Below are 8,499 nucleotides of genomic sequence, written 5' to 3'. Positions count from 1 at the left end.
TCAATTGTTTTTTACACTATTTCTATTTTCTATGAAAATTTTCTTGGAAACAAATATTTTTTCGTAAAAGATGAAGGTCGGGAAAAAATTTTACTTTTTTTCGAAAAATAATATGTTTTTCTCTTAATTGGATATTAAATTAAGTCTAAATTCTTCCCTATTAAGAAATCCAAAGTTAGACATTAGGATTATTATTTTTCATCCATGAAAAATAAGTCATAGGCGGTTTTTAAAAAGAAGCAATCTGATTTTTAATTTTTCAAATAATTATGTATCTATTTAAAAAATTTTGTTCATTGCATTTTCTGTAGTATTTCCAAATTCTTTTCAATGGTGTTGACCGTTTAAAAAAAAAAAAAACATATTTTACCTTCAAAAATGAAGGTCAAAAATAAATTTGAATTTTCTCGTAGAAGGATACTTTTTGTGTTCTGTTTTAACTGTCTGAAAATTAAAAAGCAATATTAAATTGCTTATTAACAAAAATATGTTTTAAGTGTCCCAGTATACCCAATGTTTCTTGCACACGCGCACAGATGTCCCACACTCAAAAAAAATTCTGCTTGAAGTTACTAAATGCGCCTGGTTAAAAAAATGTCTAGTTATGTAAATCAGAAAATCTAGTTAATGCGACTAGAAAATTCTGATAAATTAACTCTGTTTGAATTTAGCTGGTTAAAAGTTTTCTGGTTATGATTACTGGTAACAGAAGTTCCAAAATACGCCACTGTCAGCGCGATCACGCGCAGACTAGAATGCGCTATTGTGCATAGCATCGCTGTCGCGGTTGTCGCCATTTCATGTTTGCTGCCTGTGTCAGCGCGTCTTCGTTCCCGGAACAAAGGGATAAAAACGAACAAGTTTTTAATAGTGTTCTATTTTATTTATGAACTTTTGGAAAATTCAAAAATTATAAGGTTGAACAAAGAAGTTGGTGAAGCATTAGACTCGTTGAGGCTAGGCCATTTGGAAAAAAATTCAAGGGTAAGTATGTATTAACCAAATTTACGTATATATAAAAGGCTTTGACTCTACAATAATACTTTATATGCTCGTCATCTTTTCTTTTCAGAAAAGTGAATTGACTGGGCGAGTCTTTTGTTACATACTTCAAATTTGGTCCAGAATCTAGGACTTGAGGTTAGGTCACCAAGTCATTCTGAATAAAAAATTAGAAGAGCTTACAAGTATAGAATGTCAAGTAGAGGAATAAAGGGAACAATTTAGACAGTCTTTTTTCATATTGATATTTCTTTCTTCATATTTTGTATCAAAATTTGCAGCCCAGTCTAAATGCTTGCTCGGTAGTGTAGTTTTACAAATTTTCAAATAGTTATTTTGATTTCACATTTCAGCTTTCCTAAAATTTATTATATTGTTTGATTATCTAGAGCCAGGATTTAGGTTACAAAAATTAAACTAATATTATCATTTGAAAAAAAGATGACTATTTTGATGATGATGACTTGGCAAAACAAAAATCGTATTTTTCGTCCATTGAACTTTATATCCGACTTTTTTTTAAATGCGCCTAATCAAAATTATTCTCTGATATTCGCTATACGAATTCGCTATACGAATTGAAAGGTGGAAAAAATTGCACCTTTTAATTTAAAATCGATTAATTTCAGATTCAATTACAGTTCTTACTCTTTCCCCTTTTCCTCCCTTTCTTAAAGAATTTATCTTCTTTCCTTTGTTTTCAAGAAACGTACGATTTGCCTGGTTTTTTTCGCATAAATTTCAAACTAAATTTACAGAACCCAATAAAAAAATTCAACTATTTTTCGTCAGAAGTTTATACTTTTTATTAAAAATGTTTCTATTTTTTTGACAATTCAATTATTTTATTTAAAATTCATATTTTTGAGTCGAACATTTTTTGACTATAAATAGCTCAAAATATCAAAAAATTATGTTTTTTTAAAGAGTCATAACTCTTGATCTATGAAGACTAAAGATTTTTTTTTAGATTTACGCAGAATTTCCTGCCCTGAACTTTTTTTCTCGGACCACTTACATACGTAGATTCACCGAAAAGTGAAGTATTTTGAAAAAACTTAGCACGAGCAATTTGCCCAGAAAAATAGGTCAAAAGCTGTCAAATTTGTGAGGCCACAACTTATGAGCTATTGTAGCTAAATCGCTGCATTTTTTAGAATTGGGGTTCTTCGCCCTTTTTTCAAAAAAGTTTGGTTCTTTGAAGGACCATAACTCGGCACCTAATGAAGATAGAAGGTTTTTTTGCTTTAAATTTCAGGACTAAAAAAAGTATAAAAAAGAAAAATTTTCTAAAATCTTTAAACTTTGGCTAATTTAAATCTGAAAAATATCTATCCAATAAGTCATATGAGTTTCTCAACATAAAATCATATTCCTGCTAAGCATACTACCAGTAATTTAATTTCCTAATTTAAAAAAAAATACATTCATTTTTAAAATAATACATCAATTAAAAATTTATACTTTTTCGAGTTTATCCTATATACTATTATATTCCACCAAAAACATTTACGAATCAGAAGCTATACCAAGTGCACATACATAATGTTGTGAAATTAAAGTCGATAAAGTACAATAAAATAGGAGAAAACCAATGAACAGTTATTCACAAGAAGTGCTTAGAAAATGTTAAGGTTTTTGGCAATAAAAATGTCAGAAAAATGTTTTTTTTAATGTTTACAAATTAATTTATTAAATTATAAATTTGTAAAATATCAACTTAGACTCTTATTTTAAGTTTGAGTTAGAAATCGTATTGTAAATATTGTATTTGGTCAAGCTTATGAATCGTACACCTAAAATGTACAAAAAATTCAACACAATTAAAAATAAATTTTTCTGATCAAATATACCAAAGATTTCAAATTGAAAAATTCATCCTTTTGGTTCTAAAATTCGTCTCTTTTGGTAAAAGTGCACCCTTTTGGTTAAAATTTAACAGCGTAGCTAAAACTTAATATCTTATGTTCAAGAAATCAACCGTTTTGTTAAAAATTCTTGGTTGTAGTTACTTTTTGTTATTTGTTACTTAGTTTTAAAATCACTTTTAACTTATTCTAAGATGATTTTAGGGAAAAAATGTTATTTGTTTTGTTTTTCGCAATGATGAATCTATTATAAAATGATAGTTTTTTATAGATTACTTTTTATCGTTCAAAGAACTATTTTGAAGAAAAAAAATTCTACTTAATAGGATTAAAAAGAGATATTTCTTTAGTTTTTGAAATATACGTGACACATTGTAATAGCTTTGAAAAAGGAAGCCGTATCTAACCTATGTTCCTATTTGCATAATTACGTACAAAATGTTTAAAAATTATTTGGACAAGAACGATTTTATGTTTACTCTGTCTACATTACATAAAGTCCTCAGAGCTTTTTAAGGTGCATTATGATAAAAATACATACGTTTTGTTAAAAAATAAATTATCTGTATTTCTCAAGGTCCAATATTTCTATACGCACGAGCGACTAACTTCTTCGAAAAAATTATGTGATTTTAATTAATATGTTCTATGTCAACACTTCGTAAAATTATCTATGTACACGATTTATGTTTGAAAAGGGAAAACCTCACATATCTAAGATGTGTGTGTGTGTGTGTGTGTGAAATATCATTATATTCGTTAGTTATGCTGTTCTAAAATTCTTCTTGAATCAATTTTACCTACATTTTCAAAAAATGAGGGTCCTTTCTACTTTCGCCTTCACTATAAACACTATTTTTGATTCTCTTGGTAGATAAAGATAAATTATAATATAATTTTTATTGTTGTCTACATTTTTTCCGGATTTTCAAGTTTGAAGCCCAAATATGAAACTTTACTCTCTCAAACTCGAAACTTTATAAGTTTTTTATATTTTTGAGGAAAATATATCTTAGGTAGAAAAACTGAAAAATGTAATACATATTTGCAAATTGTTTATATCAGTTTTTAAATTAATATACCAGTAAACTCCTCGTAAGTTTTTCTGCTCGAATAATGATTTGGAATTTGGATTGTGACTTAGAATTAACTTTAAATACAGTAGCGCTTAAAAGTATTTTGTAGATTGATTTATGTTGGTAATCCTAACATCAGTGTCTCCGGAAAGATTATACGGTGAAGTCAAGTATATAATTTCTGTATGACTATCAAATATGCCTTGCAAGAAATAATTAATTTCAATTTCATGCTGTTATATGTTACTTTTCTTTTCTTGTGAAAATCTTTTAAGTTCGTGCTAGATTTTCAGAAAAATTAATTTATTTCTTGTCCAAAGAAATGCTTTTAAGCCCTACTGTAGATTGAGTGTGTACTCATATATTTTATATCCAATTACAGGTTTCTATATCATTTAAATAGAAAAATGATTAAATTATCCAACACTATTTGTACTTTATTTTGAAAGTTGCAAATTTCTTCATCTTTTTGGCCCTTTCACAGGACCATCATTATGTGTGCCGCCCAAAACAAGGGACTTCCTGACAAATTTTGAAACGAGTGACAAACATGTGAATCATCAAGGTAGCTATAGTGCAAATAACAGTTGATAACAGAAATGCTAAGTGATGAACAGTTTTGATCTTGAATTTCAAAACTTTTAATAACCTGTAGAACCAGTAAATATTTTAAACGCAAGGAACCTTATTTCTAATGTTTCATAGAAAAATGTTGCAAAACCTACACCATGCCGAAACTTAATTTTTTTACTGAGCACCTTTATTGTCTCAGGAAGCGCCTACTAATAAATGAGTTTCCTTCCGCTAGCACACTAAATCCATCTTCTTCCAAAAAGTTTTTTTGTTAAACATGTTATTCCTATAAAACAATAATTCATTCGAATTAAAAAATTGCATATACGCTAACATTAATAACATTTCGTATGATAAAATTAATACAGTTTTAAAAACTAATGATTAAATCATAAATTCTTAAAACGCAGTACAAGAAAATTGCACTGCACGCTTGTAGTGACAATTTTATGTGTACTAAACAAAAGATTTATCTGCAGTCATGTGCTTTTGTTTTTGCACTTTTTGCATTTCAGACAATTAGATCGCACCTACAGTTGAAAGTTTACATTGACACGAACAATAGGTTTTGTTATGAACGTTCGCAAGATTGAAAAATTTAATTAATTGTGATAAAATGTACCAGTAATTTTAAAACATTAAAGTATTGCAAAAACTTGAACATCATTCTCTTGTCAGGTCTCCTCCCGCCGAGACATCTCTTCGTGCCAGGTCGAGGTCGCTTTCTGCCAGACGCGCTTCTTCCCTCCCTTCTACCTTACTTGGATTTGAAATTGAATATATTTGGCTCATTCCCCATGTCAATCCGCAAAAGATGTTTGAAATACGTTGCACTTTTCCACCCAATAACCTAAATCAATTAGTAGTTTTACATAATAGATGTGTGCGCATGCCAACTGAAGAACGAAATGTTTTAGCAACGTTGAATGGTGACGCCTTTGTCATAATGGTCCGAAATAATACATATCTCAATGGAATATATCAAATCAATAATAGTCACACAAGGGTAAAAGAAAAAATGTACAGCGGCCTTGTCGTGGAATTGAGCCAAGACGAAATGAACGAAACGCCTTTAGGTCCATCTGAACGAATATCAAGACATTTTAAAATAATATCTCTGAACGGTATTATTCTACGTCATTAATTTAATTTAACAAAAATGTGAAACTAAAATATAAAATTGCTTGCAATATGAATAAAGATAAAAATTTTACAATCAATTGGTAATGACATTCGTTTACAACAATAAAGAAATTTTTGAGTTTGAAATAACTGTTTACATTCTCATCAGAAAAGCTATTAGATTTGTGTAAAATTTAACCCGCCCCCCCCCCCCCAGTTATTGTAAAATGTAAAATGCGAAAGAACGCTCGATATGAAAAAAGTCAAAACAAATTTGGAAACATTTTAGGATATTATAAATCCCTGAAATACAGAACTAGACAATAGAAACAAGCACCTGCTGTTTACATTTTTATTAATTGTACTAACATATTATGCTTTAGCTACACGCAAAAACAAAACATTTCATTTTTCATCCTAAAATGTACAAGCAAATTCGAAACCACTACAGATATGAGATAATCCTTCAAAAATTGCTCTAGAGAATATTACCCTGTACTTGAACTTAGAAATTCAGGTTTATCAAACCAATAAATACTGCTGTAGCTATGCACGAAAATAAAAAATTTAATTGAAAAAAAATAAAATTTACAAAAAAATTCAAGCTAACAGAGCGTTACTAAAAATAAATATTTTATTGTTTTGGATTTATCTATTTTCTTAACACTTCTTTCTTTTTGTTACTTTTTGTTATTTGTTGCTAAGGCATGAAAACTACAAATAATGATTATTTTTGGAAAAAATAATTATTTACAAGCAAACGGCTGATTGATATATTTATGTATAAATAGTTATAAATAGTTAAACAAGGGGTTATTAAATTAACATTTTAAAAAAGGGGTCATATTTAACCAATGACCATGGTTGAATTTTAATTAGGTAAAAAACGCTTCTGATAAATGTTTGTCAAAGAGCGATTTTATGTTTCTCCGTTCTATAATATATTAAGTTCTCTAAACTTTTTGGGGTGGATTGCGTAAATACATAGGTTTGATTTAAAAATAAATTATCTCTATTTCTCAGGGGAAAATACTTCTACACGGGGAAGAGACTAAATTCTACTAATAAAGTTATGTGATTCTAATTAAAATATTTTATGTCATCAATTTCTAAAATTTTCCATGTACGTAATTTATGCTTAGGAAGGGCAAAACTATACACGAAATATAAAAATATTCGTTAGTTACGCTGTTTCAAAGTTCTACGTCAATCATTTTTACCTACATTTAAAAAAATGAGGTTCCTTTCTATTTTTCTCTTTACCTTGAACGTTATTCTTGACTTTCTAGGTGGGTAAAGACTAAATTATAAAACCCCTTTTTTAAATTTTTTCTTTATTTTTTAAAGATTTTCAATTTTTATGCCAAAATATGAAACTTTTCTCATTAAACCTTGAAACATCATGAGTTTTCTGGATAAAATAACGATTTTGAACTTTCATCGCGTTTTGAGATAATATAGATTAAGTATGTATAAATATCTTTTTATTCATGATCCTTCGTTTTTAATAAAATCAAATGAAAAATTAAAACGTCTTTATAATTGCCGGATAAAGGTTTATTTTTCAACTAATGTTTTAAATAACTTATAATAAATATAATTAATATTTGAATTGCATTTTAACTATTCGTAATACATTTTTTATGTGACAAATTTTCAATCTTTTTATCTTTTTTACAGGTCCATCATTAGGTATGCCACCAAAAACATAGGACTTTCTGGAAAATTTTGGGAAGAATAACGAACATGCAAATCATCAGGGTAGTTATTGTAAAAATAAAAGTTGATAACAGAAATTTTAATTAATAAACAGTTTCATTGTTGAATTGCAAAACCTTCAACAATCTTTTGAAACAGTAAATATTGTAAACGCATTAAATTTCAATTTCCAAAGTTTCGTGGAAAAATCTTCCAAAAATTGTACCACGCCGGAACTTTATTTTTTTACAAAATTTGTACTTGAAAAGCTTAGATAGCACCTAAACATGAAATTTCACGCTCATTAGACCAGATGTTTTTGTTGTAAACATGCGCAAAAATGAAAAATAGAATTTTTTATAGTAAAATGTACCAACACTTTTAAACAATTTAAGAAATTGCAAAATCTAGAACTGTAAATCTTGAACCGCACGTGTATAGCTTAAGAAACATTTAATTCTATGTTTCTTGTTGCAGAGTTCAGGTCGCCTCCTGCAGAGACATCTCTTCGTGTCAGTTTGAGGTCTCCTACTGACAGGCGCGCTTCTTCCCTTCCTTCTACCTTACTTAAGTTTGGAATAATAAATGTGTGCCCATGCCAACTGAGGAACAAAATGTTTTAGAAACATTGACTGGTGACGTCTTTGCCACATTGGTCCAAAATAATGCGTGTCTTCTTGGAACATATAAAATCAATAACGTTAAAAAAAGGGTCAAAATGAACATGTACAGCGGCCTTGTCGTTCAATTGAACCAAGACGAAATGAACGAAACCCCCTTACGCAAATCTGAACGAATATTAAAAAAATTTTAAATAATATCTCAGAATGGCATTGTTCTACGTCATTAATTTTATTTGACAAAAATATAATACTAAAATATAATATTGCTTACAATATAATTTAAGATCAAAACTTTACAAGCAATTGGTAATGACATTGGTTCTCAACAATAAAGAAACTCTTTCGATTTCAAATAACTTCTTACATTCCCGTCAGAGAAGGTATTAGATTTGCGTAAAATTTCACCCTCCAGTTTTTGTCAAATGTCCACGTTTGGAGACCCCTTAATCTGAAAACAGGTGTTTGCGAAAGTGTCTGTCTTTACATCTGTCTGTATGTATGTATGTATGTATGTATGTATGTATGTATGTATGTATG

The 8,499-nt window shown here is 28.9% G+C and overlaps 1 long non-coding RNA gene across 1 annotated transcript; it reads left to right on the top strand.

Moving 5' to 3' along the window:
- The first annotated feature begins 867 nt into the window (after positions 1-867).
- Positions 868-7,949, top strand: LOC117168433. Its single transcript, XR_004466491.1, has 4 exons — positions 868-984; positions 4,431-4,511; positions 7,322-7,402; positions 7,817-7,949. It is a non-coding gene; the product is annotated as an uncharacterized LOC117168433 (long non-coding RNA).
- Positions 7,950-8,499: the final 550 nt, after the last annotated feature.

The sequence above is a fragment of the Belonocnema kinseyi genome, chromosome 2 (assembly GCF_010883055.1).
Source record: "Belonocnema kinseyi isolate 2016_QV_RU_SX_M_011 chromosome 2, B_treatae_v1, whole genome shotgun sequence".
NCBI classification, from domain to species: Eukaryota; Metazoa; Arthropoda; class Insecta; order Hymenoptera; family Cynipidae; genus Belonocnema; species Belonocnema kinseyi.
Note: the sequence above shows the minus strand (reverse complement) of the source record. Positions and strands in the feature narration are given on the sequence as shown.